Source organism: Pinus tabuliformis, chromosome 9 (genome assembly GCF_031772625.1).
Source record: "Pinus tabuliformis cultivar Carrire ecotype Pingquan chromosome 9, CPIR1, whole genome shotgun sequence".
NCBI lineage: Eukaryota > Viridiplantae > Streptophyta > Pinopsida > Pinales > Pinaceae > Pinus > Pinus tabuliformis.
In genome coordinates this window covers 1,278,353,415-1,278,370,309 of record NC_142307.1, presented here as the reverse complement: position 1 = coordinate 1,278,370,309, position 16,895 = coordinate 1,278,353,415, and positions in this window count along the sequence as shown.

Sequence of the window (16,895 nt, the reverse complement as noted above, 5' to 3'; positions counted from 1 at the left end):
TGATCTAGAAGAACCTATAGGTGAACCACCAGAGATATACGAAGATCCTATAGTAGAAGAAGAGCAAGAAACCATCCCTCCTGAGACCATGGATAAAAACAGAAATGTTAGAGGGAATGGGGAAAGAGTAGAGGGTACCTTTCCCATTCGAGAGACCAATGCGGACACCAAAATGAAGAACATAAGTCCTTCAACCTTACCTCACTTCCATGGGTTGACTATCGAAGATCCTGATACCTTTTTGTTTGAATTTGTTGTTATCTGTCGAACCTATGACTATGCAGAAGATGAGCAGAAGTTGAAATTGTTTCCTTCTACCCTCAAGGATGCAGCATTGCACTGGTTCATGGGGTTACCTGGCAAAAACATCACAACTTGGGCTCAGACGCAACAAGCCTTTAATAACAAATACCGGGACTACTGTAGGTCAAAGGATACCAAGGAAGAATCTTCCGAATGACCATGGGAAGCAATTGAATCGTTGGAAGATTATGAAGAGAGGTTTCAACTCAGTTATAAAAGGGCTAGGTGCACACTTGACCCCAAATCTCTGAAGTTGGTCCTGCTCAGAGGGGTCCCGGAAGACCTTCTAGATACCCTCCATTTGTTGGTTGGGAGGGACATCTACCAACTACCTTATGAAGACATAAACACTGTGTTTAGAAACCATTCTAGGGCAGCCAGAAAGAGAGGTAGGGGAAGTCAGCCCCTAGCCAGTACATCCTCATCTAGTTCATCCCTTAGAGGTGAATTTGGAAATATGCTGGAAGATTTCAAGAGCGAGATGATGTAGACTCTTTCCATGCAAATGGATACCTTGCATATCAAAAGGAAACAAGAAGAAGCAGAAAGGTCCTTGGCCATTTTTTTTCCTAGGTGCACTAGAAGGCATCCTAGGAACGAATGTCCATTGAACTCTATAGAAGTGTGTTCAGTCTGTGAAGAAGACCATTCTACGAATTAGTGCCCTTCCTTGCCCGGACTTAAAGCTGCATACCAGGGGGCTGAAGGAGCCACTGAACCACTCTATTTCATGAACTAGAGGAGGCCACATGGGCCCAGACCTTACCAATAGGGAATGCAAGGGACATCCTAGACATATTACAACCCTAATCAAGCCACTTCCATGCCTTCTTGGGGTCCCCCTGCTCATCCTTCCTGGTCCACACCCCCTCCTTGGTCATATCCATCTCAATACCATGCTCAACCAGCTGCTCATTCATTTCACTCTTATGCTCAGCCACAACCTCAGTGGAATGCACCTCATCAAGGGTGGAGGCCCCAATACAACTCTCCTCCTGTTCTTTTGCCTCCACCACCTGCTCAACCACAACCATTGCCTCCTGCTCCACCAAGGCAACCCCAAATACCTGCTCAACCGAACCTGAATCCGAATAACATACATGTCCAACAGGTATATAGTGGGGAACCATCATTCCCGACCTATGCTGTGGAGATTCAGGAGATTAACATACGATCTGGGAAAGTTCTCCCAGATAACCAGCCTCCCCCTAAGGAGGATGAGGAAAAAAAAGAGGAAAGTGAACCAAAAGCCATTCCACCATTTCCTGAGAGATTATCTGGAATAACACAACCTATCCCAAAAGAAACTGAACTTCTAGGAGAATTGAAACAATTATGTGTAAAGATACCACTTCTCAAGGCCATAAAGGATGTGCCTATATACAACAAGATGATCAAGGAGAAGTGCTACATGCACCCAGGCAGGCGCATGAGAGATGCTCCAACTATCAATGTCATAGGACAACTGTCCGACCTGATGTTGGGGCAGGTAATCTGTTCGAAATATCTAGACCCTGGAAGCCCTGTAGTCGATGTCCACATCAATGGCACCATAATCCCCCATACCCTGATTGATATAGGGGCTGCCATTAATGTGATGACCAAGGAAACTATGCTCAAGCTCAACCTTTAGGGCTCCCTGAGAAAGACCACAACAGTACTACAGTTAGCAGACCGCTCCACTGTGACCCCTGAAGGGATTGTGGAAGATGTAATGGTCTCCATCGATTCTTGGGAGTACCCTACTAATTTCCTGGTTCTCCAACCAAAGGCAAAGCTCACTGGGTATCCTCTCATCTTGGGAAGACCCTGGTTGGCTACTGCAGATGCCTACATCAGTTGTTGAGCTGGGAACATGACAATCAAGAATGGACATATGTCCAAGCAACTAGTCCTATATCCTCCCGCCCAACCTTTGTTAGAACATGATTTACCTCTTTGGTTGGAGGAGGAAGATGAGGATGAAGTCTATTCCGCACCACTGTGTGCAGTGGAAGCTACCATGGGGGGGGGGGCACAAACCGAGGATGATCTTATTGAAAACTTGATTCAGAATCCACCCCCCAGTGTGTTGCCATTAGAAGAGATGGTGGAAGAAACCCAAGCCAATCCTTTAGTTGATCTCTGTGTGGCTGGCCCGACCTCTCTCCAAGTTAAGAATATGGAATTTAGCCTAGAAAGAACCTTGAAAATGAACTCATCCCTATCCACCTCTCAAGAGAAAGAACTGTGTAGCTTATTAAGAAACCAATTGGATGCTTTTTCTTGGAGCTATAAGGAGATGAAGGGAGTGCACCCTTCAGTCTATACTCATCAAATTTATATTAAGGAAGATTGCAAACCAGTCAGGCAGCTTCAAAGGAGGATGAATCCAACCCTTAAGGACATTGTCAAAGAAGAACTGCAAAAGTTACTGGATGTAGGATTCATCTACCCTATCTCTGACAGTGAATGGGTCTCTCCTTTGGTGCTAGTGCCAAAGAAAAATGGGAAGTGGAGAATATGTGTCGATTATCGGGAACTAAACAAGGCCACCAAGAAGGACCATTTTCCTTTGCCTTTCATAGATTAAGTGTTAGATGGCCTGGCAGGGAAGAAGTTTTTCTCCTTCTTAGATGGCTTTAGCAGGTACAACCAGATCCAAATCAGCCCGGAAGACCAAGATAAGACCACATTCACTTGTCCTTGGGGTACCTTTGCATATCAGGTCCTTCCTTTCGGATTGTGCAATGCTCCTGCCACTTTCCAAAGAGCAGTATTGAGTATATTTGCTGAACTGGTTCATGATGCAGTGGAAATATATATGGATGACTTTATCCCTTATGGTTCCAACTTCCTGGAAGCTTTGTCTAACCTGGGAAAAGTTTTGGACAAGTGTATTGAAATGAACCTGTCCCTCAGTCCTGAAAAATGTGAATTCCTGATGATTGAAGGGACCGTGCTAGGTCATGCAATCTCTCAGCAAGCATTACAGGTGGACCCAACAAAATTGCCATCATCCAAAGTGTCCCACCTCCTCAAAAGGTAAGAGATATTTGAAGTTTCCTAGGTTTAGCAGAGTATTATAGAAGATTCATTAAGGATTTTAGTAAGCTAGCCTCTCCATTGTTTGGTCTTTTGGGAAAAGATATTGATTTCATATGGACTAACGATTGTCAAGAGGCTCTAGATACCTTGAAAAGTAAATTGGTGACTGCCCCAATTTTGAGAGGTCCAAACTGGGCCCTACCTTTCCACATTCATACAGATGCCTCGAACAAAGCAATAGGAGCAGCCTTAGGGCAAGTTGATGAGAAGCTGCCTTATGCCATATATTTTGTAAGTAAAAACTTGTCGAAGGCAGAATTAAACTACATTGTAACCGAAAAGGAGCTCCTAGCTATAGTCCATTCCCTAAATAAGTTTAGACACTACATCACCGGCTATCAAACATTTGTACACACTGATCATGCTGCAATTAGGTATTTAATGAACAAACCAGATGTAAATGCTCGCATTATTAGATGGTTGCTTTTATTGCAGCAATTTGATTTAACCATTGTTGATAAGCCAGGTAAGGAAAATGTTGTTGCTAATTTTTTGTTTAGAATAGATCTGCCTGCAGGTGAAGAAGGAATGGTGGATGATCAAATGCCAGATGAACACCTATTTTCTATCTCAGTACTCTCTCCATGGTTTGCTGATATAGCAAATTACTTGGTTTCCGCACAGTTCCCGCCACACCTGTCCTCAAAAGAGAAGAGCAAGATCGTGAGGAAAAGTGCCCCTTTCACCTGGATTGGGGGCAATCTCTTCAAACTTGGCCCAGATCAGGTTTTGAGGAGATGTGTCAGGGAGGAGGAAGTTTTTGACATTCTCCTAACCTGTCATGATGGGCCCTGTGGGGGCCATTTTGCAGCAAAGAGGACTGCCTTCAAAATCCTACAAGTAGGTTACTATTGGCCCACTCTTCATCAAGATGTAAGGTGATATATCAGCCAATGTGACCGGTGTCAAAGGATGGGGAAACCTACTCCAAGGGATGAGATGCCCCTGCAACCTCAAGTGACTTTTGAGCCATTTGAGAAGTGGGGCATGGAATTTGTGGGTCCTGTCAACCCTCCTTCAAAGCAGAAATCTTACATCATCGTGTGCACTGATTATCTGACAAAATGGGCAGAAACAAAGGTGATCAAGGCAACAACAGAAGAAAAAGTAGCTAAGTTTTTGAGAGAGAATATATTCTACAAGTTTGGATATCCAAGAGAATTAGTCACAGATCAAGGGAGTCAGTTTACCTCCAATTTGATTGAGGACCTGCTCACACATCACAAAATTAAGCACAGAACTTCCACCCCTTACCATATGCAAGAAAATGGACAGGTGGAAGTTACTAACAGAGCTTTGGAAGGGATTTTGACCAAGGTAGTGAGCAGCAGCAGAAAAGATTGGGCAGATCGATTGGTTGAGGCCACCTGGGCCTATAACACCACCTGGAAGACCACCATAGGGTTCACACCCTATGAGCTAGTCTATGGGAAGAAGACTTTGCTGTCAATAAAATTTGAATATAACACACTAAGGATGGCAGCTCAGCTGGACCTAGATCTCAGCGATGCACAAAAGGAAAGGTTACTTCAGCTAAATGGATTGGATGAACAAAGATTGTATGCCCTTCTCCACTCAAAGGTAGTCTAGCTTCAAAGGAAAATATGGCATGATAGACACCTCAAAGAGAAACAATTCCAGGAATGAGATTGGGCGCTGCTGTATGATTCAAGGTATAAAGATTTCAAGGCCAAACTGAGGACAAGATTGCTGGGACTGTACATTGTAGAAAGTTGCAATGACAATGGTTCAGTTCTGATCAGGACCATCGATGAAGAAACCATCCCCATGCTTGTCAATGGGTATAGGTTGAAAATCTACAGGAAGCCCCTCTCCAAGCAAGAATTCATTAAGAATCTGAGTAAAACAGTGTTGGTAGTGGAGCAAACCTTTGCCTCCACTCCACCCACATCCTTAAAAAAAATAAAAATAAAAATAAAATGAGGAGAATAAAAGATCCCTGGGTGAAAACCTTCCCTTGGAGGCGCCCAAGGCAAGTAGTGAGGGGGAAAACCTCATGGAGCTACCCAACTATCTCTAAAAAAAAAAGAGAGAGAAAAAGAAAAGAGAAAAAAGAGAAAAAAATAGGAATAGAAAATTAACTTCTTTTGAATGTATTTCAGATTACAGGAGGGCCATAGAAGGAAAAGGGACATGGCCAAGCTGAATACACCTATAATAGACCATTTCTCCATCGCTATTGTCTTTTCCCAGTCCCTGGTCTCGCTTTTTTTGGAAAACTATGCATCCTACAGGAGGCTCTGTGCATTCTACAGGAGGCTCATGTAGAAATCACAGAGAGCTCGAAATCAAGTTCAGAAAAGGATCAGAGGGCTAGAAACTTGTCTAGAAGACCTGTGGACCCCCCTACCACCATTCATCCTCCTAACTCTCCATTCCACACCTGCACCACTACATTTCCACTCGCTTCTTTCTTCCCTGCACAGAAAACACAAAAATCATGTTTCTTTTGTTTTTCAAAAAAAGAAAATGAAGAATAAACCAGCAACATCCTTAACTTATCTCTTACCTAGTGCATACCAGCTACTTTTCCTTGACTGGCAGAACCTTCCTCAGCTACCTCTCCAGTCCCTACTCAAGCCTCAGCCAAAAGTTTTAGAGGGAGAAGCAGTTACAGGAAATCCTGCAGGATTCCTGTAGCAGCTGATCCCCTTAAAAATCGAGCTCCAGAGGCAGGGTCAGTGCAGCCACAGATGTATAAAACGCGCAAGGAGCCCGGTCCTGATTGAAGATCACCAGTACGAGGTAGCTGAGCCACCAATTCAGAAGCCACGAGCGCGACAACAACAATCCATGGATAGAACGCCAAATTCTGAGCATGCAACAACACGGTAGCGACTAACAGGTAAGTGACTAAACTCGTTCCTTTGTTGCATGAGTATAATTTAAAAACTGCATGGACAAGTGAGATGGTTGCGATTAAACGAGATTGGTGGCCAGCTAACTGGCCACCCTCGTCCAGTTCAAACAAGCGCTCAGTGGGTGCAATCGGCACGTGTGTTTAGTCAACTTGGGAAAAACTCAAAATAGGTAGTGGCAATGTCCAAACGCGAACGATGGAAATGATTGTGGGCATGCGACATGAAGTTCCATAATTGCACTGAAGTAGGGACAAACGGTCCGGATGAGGGTAACGTCCCCTTCCTACCACCTCATCTCATCATCGCAACTCTCTCCTGTAAGCTTAAGTACGCTGAAGTCGACCGCCTTCATCACCTTTGTTTTCATTTGTATCGTTGTGCTCTCGACTGCAACGAGCTACCTACCACTTCCAGCGCCTTGAAACAGTCGCTCTCTATTAGTTTCAAAACCCTTCCGCTTATCGGGCTCTACAGGAGCATTATCGGACTCTACAGGAGTGGAAACACAGTCCTACAGGAGCCTTTCTATAGGAGGGCCAGTGAGCAGCATCGCAGAGGAAAATTCAGGATTTTATGGCAAATTCGAGCTCGAAGAGGTAGGCTTTGTGTAGACCCTCTCTGCATTTCTGTCTCTACAAAGGGTGGTGTGATTTCAAGCGAGGTATTGAGTTGAAAAGAAAGGAAAAGTGAGAATAGAGTCTGCCTGTGTTTTAAAAAAATATATATACAGTTTCTCCATTTACTCTTTGCACTGAAATACTATCTCTTTCTCCTCCGTGGTACTCTCCTATGTAAAGAGATGATGCAACTCTAGAAAATTAAGCCTGTAAAAAGCTGAACTTGCATTGGGTAGTCTGCTTATTTTGTGAAAGGGAAAAAACATTGTCCTGTATACTCTCTGTTTTTTAAGATATTGTTTCCCTCAAACAGACCGAGAAGTAAATTAAGTTTAAGAATAGAGTTTGGAAGGAAGGAAAGTTGCAATTTGTTTTTGTTAAAAAGAAAGAAAACCTCAGCTGTTCCTCTATTTTCGGGTTTGAAACTTGTTGCCTTCCTCCTCACCTGAGACATTCCAGCAGTCTCTGAACATCATGACAGGGGGTTTTATGAGGAAGGAGCCTCTGAATTCAACTAAGCTACATGAACATCCAGAAGTGGTAGCCCTCTTTACCAGGGAAAATTGGATGCATTTCTTTGAAAATTTTCATGGGTATGATGATGAAGTCATAGAGGAATTTTTATTGTCTTTAAAACCTCACTCAAAAACCCATGCCACTATCAGTTTCAGGGGTCTAACTATAGAAATCACCCCAGAGTTCATCAGCAGGATTACAAGTCTCCCAATTGGACACCCTTGGAGAAAGGAAGAAAAACCACTAGGTCAAGTTTCCAAGAAAACCTTTTTCCAGCCTAATGAACATCCTATGGAAGACAAGAATGGCATCAGGAGGACAAGTATACCTTATCCATGGGGGGAGTTCAGTTATCAGATTATGAAATACATCTCCTGTGAGGGAAGATACAACATAGTTTATGGGTAGCATTTCAGGCTGTTACATGAACTAAGATATGGCATGGACCTTCCTGCATCCAAAAAACTTAGTATTCCATATTTTCTCCTCCAACCCTTAATAGAATCTAGCACCAAATTGAAGGCAGGGGTTCCAAACCAATTGGCTCACTATGGGCTAATTAAATTATTGGTGGAGGATGCCCTCCACACTTTCACAATCCCCATAGCCTAGGAGATTTTCATAAACATGACCAAAGAGGATGATATAAAAACTCTCACCGATGACCTTAGTCCATCTGAAAGTGAATAGGAGGAACAAAAAGGGGAAGCTGAGAAGGAAATCCATGAAGAAGAACAGAACACTCAATCGGAAGAAGAGGAACACCACACAGAAAAAGAAGAAAACGAGATAGGAGATGAGAAACATGACACCACCAAAGATGAGCCTAAAGCGGAGAAGAAGAAAGAATCAAAAGCAGAAAAGGGTAAAACCACAGCAGAGAAAAAGAAGAGGCCAAGAACTGAAAAGAAGAATCCTAAGACAATTCAGAAAAAGGTTGCCACAGGAAAAGTAGAAACTAAGAAAGCAGAGGAGCAAACAAAATCAGAGACAGCAGAAGCAAAACCAGCAGAAACAGGAAAAACAACAGATGAAGAAGAAGAAGCAAAGCAAGAAGAAGTGTCTCCTGAGACACTAGCAAGAGAGGCAGCAACTGTTCTTGCTGCACTTAGTACTCCAGCCAAGCCCAAAGGAAAAAGGAAGAGACAACCATCTATGTACTTCAAGGCTCGAAAGAGCACCAGAATAAATATGGGGAAGCCTCAGCCACCTTCAAAGGAGCCCATCATCATTGAGGATGTCCCTACTGCAACAAAGGAGGAATCTCCATCCAAAACCCCCATCACTTACGAAAGAGGAAGTCCTAAGACCTCTACTTGGAAAGAAAGGATCAAACTAATGGACTCTAAAACAGTCCTACAGGAGGCGCAAACCTCTCTACAAGAGACATTGGCAAAGCTCCAAGAGACTGAAAAACTTGAAAAGAAGGCAGAAGAATAGACCAAGGAGGAAGACAAGGCAAAAGAGATACCAGAGCCTGGACCTCAGCCTAACTTAGGCTCTTACTACAACCTTCTGGAAGGGGGGAAAATCATCCCACAAAAGTTTGCAGTCCCTCTTTTCTTTGAGTTGGAAAAAGAACGAGTAAGGAGCCATACATGGATGCATATTGCAAAATCAAGAGGGGTGGAAGACATTGGGAACATGGAAACAAATTGAGGGAAATGGGCAAAGAATTGAGCATGGTCAGGCATACAGAAAGCATCAGAAGAGCTCAATTGGAGGCAGAAAATGAAATGTTAAAGAAGAAGCTGCAAGAAAGGGAACCCCAGGGAGGAAATGAACTGTCAATCTTAAAAAGACAGCAATAGGAAGAGGAACCCCAGGCAGACAGTGAGACATTAATAAGACAGCAACAGGAAAGGGAATCCCAGGTAGAAAATGAGGTGTTGATCTTAAGAAGGTAGCTACAGGAAAGGGAAGCCCAATTAGCCTACATGGCCAGCTGGGCTATGGAGGCATTACAGTGCAGGTAGCCAGCCAAATCATATGCAGTGTACCTCAAGGATCAATGGCTCCAATTTCAAATCAAGACACTGGCCCAGAGGGGCACAATACCTTTTCAGGATTATGGCCAATTCACGAATTTATGTGATCACAGTTCAGCTGAGGACAAAGCGAAGTTGGCAGAGTTTTGCTTGCATAACATGGCCATCACTGATATGAACCTATGGGATCCCAATACTCTGTTGGGAGACTTGCAGCTGATGGCCATGGCATCTTGGATGAGCCATGAAGAGAAAAGGGCAACAGAAACCTAGAAAATGATGGCAAAAGAGTTGAATGAACCCCTGATGGTTAGAGTAGAACCAACGGACCCCATGGCTCTCATCTATGCCCACAAACACCTTGCAGCTAATCCTCAAGTTTTCCCTGACTATGTCGATAAGAAGGGCCAGGCTATTGCACATTTCAAGGACATGGAGAGATTGTTTGGAGATGACTGCATGAGAAGGTGGAACACATTGCCACACAGCCTATGGATTAGGGAGTATCACTCCCCAAACAGGATGAGGGAAGCCATGAGGAGAGTGCCACTGTATAAGCACTCTATGCAAAGTTTGAAGGCCAATTGGATTGGCCTCAAATTCAGTCCTCCATTGCTGCTAGGACTGCTAGAAGGAGTAAAAGAGGAGGAAGAACAGAAACAGTGGGAAGAGGTGGATAGAAAGGCAGGATTCCATGATAAAGAGGAAGATATCACATCAGAAGCATGGGATGTCAGGGAATCTATCAGAGCCATCAAGGATGAAGAGTTAGACTAGTTTCTCAGAGGATGAGCAACCCATTCAGTAGGGGGGTGATGATGAGCCCCAGAAATGGGTAATTATATGGACTCATTTTGCCTCTTAATTCAACTTAATCCACCATTCTCATTAGTTTATTGCATTTTTTGAATATATTTATGCTAATAGAGTGAATTGGGTTAGTCATTTTGCCATGTAGTCTAATGTGTGCTTTATGCAAATTTTTTGGTCAATTTTGGACAAAGTCAAGGGATTTATGAGAAAATGGTAGCAAATACTCGAGGAAAACAGGGAAGAGGATTTGTAGGGGGTGTCTCTTTCATTTATGACCCCTTTCCTCGAATCCTCCATCAGCAACTCGGAGCACAAAGGTCCACATTGATGCATCCAAGGGGCAGCCGAGCAAGTAAAGAAGGACTGTTGTTTATCTCCAGTTCTAGAAAGCTGAGCTCCTTGATTTTAGGAGGAATGTTGGAGGACTCCATTTGTATAAATAAGGGGGCTTAGAGCCTCAGTAGGTTAGCCAGTCATTAGTAGAATTTTCGCACTTTTGTGCAGCACTTGTTCAGCTTATTTTCGAGCTTCTTTTTTAGAACAGTTTATGTAATGTGACTATTCCTTTTGATAATGAAGATGAAACAGTTTTTGAGCCAGCACTGATCTCTTTTAGAGGGCTGAAGCTCTTGGTTTAGGGCCCAACCCAAGCTGCCCAGCACCTCTTGCTTTATACTTATATGTTTTTGCTTCATTTCATGAGTTAATTTCTGTTACATAGATTCATTTTACTTTGTTTAGATTAGGTTGCTTTTGATGGTTTGCATAGCTGTTTTTGTTTCAGTTGCTCAAGTAGGTTAATGCAGTGACATAATAAGATTCAAAAAGGCCAACAACAGGCCCTGATCTCCTTTCTCCCTTTCTGGGACTATGATTTGAGGTCAAGGCACTACTGCTGCCACCAAAAACACAGTTTTTCTCTTCCATGCAATTTCTAGTGTGATGACTTGATTTGATAGTTAAATGTGTTGCTTCAGATTCAGTTGCCAAGATCATACCCTATTTTTCCAATAGATCTTTTCTCATGTTTTTCTGTTCATAGGTTATTGTTCAACATTTTCTGTTTGTAGGTCAAAAATTAGGTCAAGTTAGATAAATTTATGTTTTCATGGTATAGTTAATCCTTTCTTTGATCAGTTTTTGTAAGTAGATGTGTAGATCTCTTGTAGGATGCCTCAGCTCACCATACATCCATAAATCAGCCAGTACCAGCTCACTTCTCACAGATTTCCCAAGTCATTCACAACATTTCGCCAATCTGCCCTAATTTCTGCATTTTTCTCCATAAGCTTCCCTCTTGCCATTTGAACAAATCCAACCATCATGTTCTTTCTTGATCTTCCTTGACAAGCTCCAGACACCTCAACACCTTCATCTAGCCTTCAGTTACCCTTTCCCATCATTTTTCCACCTTCAAAACTCCAAAAATAGCTCTCGGCCTCCTCTTGTAGATCCCCTGCAGCCTCCTGTAGAATTCCCTGTAAGTGGTTTTTCGAAATCCGATTGCAATGGAAGTCTTCAGAAGGGTACTAGGGGCTTCTTAGGACCTCTCCACACCTTCCTCCACCTCTGCAAAAGCCAACTCCATCTTCCTTCGCCACCAAACCTCTGCATAATCACAATCAAATAAATCACAAGCATAATAATTTCACATAAAAACGCTCAAAAGCACAAAAATATGTTTTCTTCTCATTTCTTTTTGAAAGTAGCTTGAATAATTGCAGTTTACCTTTTCAGTAGTCAATGGCACTCATTTAATCCGTTTTCATCTCTTTTCCTGCAAAAGTAGGGGTAGTGGGTAGATTAGGGTTTTCTAGGGTTTGCGTTACATTTCAGTTTTCCTTCTCTTTCTGCAAATAGAATAGCCTCTGTAGAGTTAGCTTTCTTTCATCAGAGTTAAAAGCTTCTTCTAGAAACTCATAGAAGTTGGCTTAAGATCCTAGTGATCTTGCGCCCGTTGACCAAGTGATAGCCTGCAGTAAGAGCTAGTACTTGTGCATACAGTACCATCGCTTCCAAGTTTGTTACGAACTACTGGGTTGATAAAAGTAAAGTAGGAAGCCCCAGGAGTTGTAGAATTATTGCTGCAATACTGGTGCTCACCACAGGCCAAGAGGGCGTAGGGTGTTGAAAAGGGTAACTAGGTTTGGTCTTCATAATGACACGTAACTATGATTTTATGTAAAATATGTAAAGAATGAAACTCAAATTATTGTAATGCTTGTATCATGGGTTTCGTGAGTAAGATATTTTGTTTTTAGTAAAGGCTCCCATTGTGAGCCCTTAGGGATTTTTTCATCTAGTCATACAAGTCTAAAGAGTCATTATCATTTATTAAAGGCATGTTACAAATTGTAAAAGTCAATTTTGTTTTTGTAATTCACCCTCCAAGACCTTGTCGCTAGTCCTCATTCAAGTCGGCTTACAATGAAAGGGATAATTCTAGAAAGAAGATGTGGGCCTATTCTAGTGATCATGTTGACCTAATAGTCATGGACAAACCAATATATATAGGAGCACTTGGCCTCATTTGGAGGAAAAAAATTCGGTCAAGAAAGTCTGAAATAACCAAGTGTGAGAATCATCCTAGAAGGAGCCTTAACATCAGCGAAGGAAGAAGAAAGGATAGTGAAGGAAGTGACATCATTGTGGGACTGTTTTTGGGCTAGTCTACCCTCACACGTGCAAAGATTACAGATCTGAAGCAGACCAAATGTTGCAGTCATATAAGGGTGATATAGTTTGGGTAAAGACTTCACTAAAGGAAGTCTAGTAGAAGTGAAACGAATCTCCATCCAAAAGGGAGACTATTCAAGGATCAAAGACAATCTAGGGTTTCTGTTGTGAAGAGAAGAGTTGTATACCTACAAGAAGAGGCCGAAATTATGTAGGAAGCTGTGAAGAGGAAGAATAAAAGTACATTTGATCTAAGGGTGAAGAGGAGGCTTGTGGGTTGGCCTTGGAAGGGCTCTAATGTAAAGGGTATTTGTCATGGTCTTGGTATTCTTCAATTGAAGGTTCTATAAGAAGAATTTGTTTGGGTTTTTCTCTTAAAGGGTGAGAGGTTTTGGCCCTGGCTAACAACCTAGATATTGTGTCTCTTGTCTCCTTATTGTTAATTGTATTGATGAAAAGAACACAATAATAACATAAGAAATAGGAGATAATAATCAAGAAGTAAAAATACACTCAAAAGGAATTATCATAGTAGATAAATCAACTATCTATTGATGCCCTAGATTTCTCAACATGGTATCAGAGCTAAGGTGACAAAGTCAAGAAGGGTCATCTAATCAAAGAGACACACAAGGATTGAGTTTCAAGAAAGGCATCAAAGTTAGTCAAAGGATATCCAAGAGAAATTTCAAGATCTACATCATACCAAAACCCTAGATCGAAGAAATCTACTTCAACAAAAGTCTTGGGATCATCATCAAGGAGGAAGCAAAAAGAAAGACCAAAAACCCTAGAAGCATTTTCGAGATCATCACTCAACCATCATCTAAGGAGTAGAAGATTTTTCAAAGACTAAATAAGGCTAGATCGAATAACATTGTCATCATCTTCAAAAGGGTTTGTGAGGCAAGCTCTCTCTCATTAAAGCAAATAATTAACCTTTGAAGAACTCCATCAAAGTGATCTCTCTCCCAAAGGGATCAAGGATTACTCTTGTAGAAGAAATCTATCAAGAAGTAGTCCTCTACTATTTATATCACTATCAAGTTAAAGGAGGAAGCAAGTGGAGAAAGCAAAATCTACTCAAGTAAGTATATTTATGACTTCATCTTAATCTATCAAAATGTCTCTTTGCAAGGAGAGCAAAAAATTAGTTGGGGCTTCAAATTTTCTTGCATGGAAGAAAATAACAGATCTAAACCTTATTGAAAATGAAGTCATGGAACACATCAAGGGGTTAATAACCCAACCTCCTAAATAATATGTTCAAGCACTTTCTAAGTACATGAAGGGGGAAGTAAGGGCTCAGAGGATTCTTATAGAATCCATCAAGGACTCCCTCATCCCATATGTATCAAAATTAATCACTTCAAAAGATATATATAACAAATTGGTAGAGTTGTTTTCCATGAGTACTGCAAGAAAAGTTATATCTCTAAGGCAAGAACTCTACAAATTGAATATTTCAAAGGAAGAAGGAATAGCCTCATATTTTATGAGGATTTATGAAATAAGAGATCAACTTCAAGATCTTGGCGAAATAATGTATGACAGAGAAATGACCACTATAATATTAAATGCACTACCAGAGGAATGGGGGAACTTCACTTCAAGTATCTATGGGAAGAAATAAGCCACTCCTTTCTATGATCTATGGTCATTATGAAAGATTGAAGAAACCAAGCTGAAGGCAAAAACCGATGTAGGATCAAATGAGAAAAATCAAGCATATGTTGTTATGACAAAGAGAAAAGGAAAGTTTGGTAAATTTGGTCTTCAGAAAAAGAAGAAGAACATGGCTAAGATTCAATTCTATGGATGTCAAGAATATAGGCACTATAGAAGAGATTTTCCTAAACTTAAGAAGGAATATAACAAGAGAAATAAGGAAGAAGCCTATATTACTGAAGAAGTGGAAGAACCTAAGAATAAGAAGCTTAAGAAAGAGGAAGCAAAAGATATATAATATGCTTAATATGATCTCCTCCAATAAGTACTCTTCAGTTGTGTAAATTATAGCTATCTAGATAGTAAGCATTGTAAATAAGATAAGATGCATCATATTAGAAAATGACATCATGGTAGAAGCATTAGAAGTAAGATCTCGTGACATTACCATAGGTAACATGAAGGATGTCTGGAACAAAATCAATGGTAGTCAAATATGAAGGATATATCTCTTGTAAATCTCATTGAAAGCTCAAGTGACACTTATGGAAACTAGGAAGAATTCATCTAGAACAAGGCTAATCATATAGTAGTCAAAATAAAACACCCACTGAATAGGGGTAGGCTAGATCCTTAAGATTATTTGATGGAATATTCATTGAAAAGTTTACCGATCATGAGGGGAAGCAAGTGTTTCATCAAGAATTCCAAACTTGTGGAATTGATGGGAGGATGGTATGATGACATAAAAGTGAAGTAGATTGTGGGATTGAAGCTCTTTCATTCAAAGGAAGCTGCTGCAAGAAGTTTGGATGACCGAAAGGAAAACTGAGGTATATGTGCTTACATTTGATATTGTGGAAGTCATGTCATTTGGTTGCAGATATCATGAAACAGTGCTCTATCATAAGAGCATGATTAAAAGAAAGGATTTCTTCTTTCAAATGGAAGCATCAAGGCATGGGCCATACATTCACTAGATGAAATCAACATAATATGTCCTCATATGAAGTATGAGGTGGTTGAATGCAATTGAGGAACTCTGATTGGAAGCTCTTGGAAATGAAATGTGTGAAGAAAGGAAGGAAGAGATCAAGGAATATGAAACCATAGTAAAGAACATCTAAAAGACCAAGAATATTTGACTAGGATATCTTCATGGAAGATATTAAGACTTTGATGAAGTCTGAAAAAGAAAGAGACCCTTGACAATATATATCTTTGGGAGATGTGTCAATATGTATGCAAGATGTTGATGAAAACTAGAATATGTCATGATAAAAGACCATCACAAAGGTAATGTTTTTAATGTTCATTCCTTTATTTTTGAACAAATATATGGATGGGCTTATGAAGGGTTGCCAAGGGAAGAACTATGAATTTCTTCCTAGAGAACCATGTAGAAGGATGTAATATCCTTCAAAATAAGATAGTATGAAGAAGGCAACATGACATATAGCAAGGCCAAATGTAGATTGATGGATTGTTTTCTGATGACATGATTGACTCATGGATGAAAGTGATAGATGGTTTGTGCCCTATGAAGAAGTCCCAAAAGATGAAGACTCCATAACGAAGAAGAAATTCATGAAAATGATGGAAGGAGCTCTTCAAGTAGCTGGTTGTCTGCTCATCTCCACCCGGGGATTTGCTGTAGGTTCCTAATTAAGAGAGAGTCTGGAAACAAGTTTCTTACTTGGAAGAAACTTGGAAAATTCCTAAGCCAAGGGAGAGCTTAGGTACATCCTTTCTGTAGGAATGAGTACATTCCTTTATTGGAATAGATATGTCCTCCCTAATTAAGAGGGAGAGATAGACAAATCATTATGGTATTCACTTGGGAAGACATAATGGATGATTATTTATGTTGAGAAATGGCTACAAGAAATTCCATTTTAATTTGTCCTTAAATTAAACTATGAATTAAATTTGAATTCTATTCTCATAACAACTTAAAATTAGTTAATTAAGTTTATTAAAATTACTTAACTTAGGAAATTCAAGTTGGAAGTCTTTCTGTCGTTATGTGTATTTTCTCCCTACTTTGTAGGAGTTCAGTGTGAATTAATTTTGATTTGCAAAATATAAGACTCAATTTCATGAGTCAGTTCAATTAAATTAGTTCTCAAACTAATTGAGAGAACTAATAGTGAGTTAACAGTCAATGGCGTCACTAATGAACTCTACCAGTGCTACTCTAGTTAACTGAATATTTACTCATCAGAAACTCATGCATGTCGATTATGAGAAAGACCCAGTTGAGACTTGAGTGCAGGGACAATGTACTATTTGTTTTAGATTTTTGTAAGTTTCACTGATAGTGCTTGCATTCAGGAACTGACCCT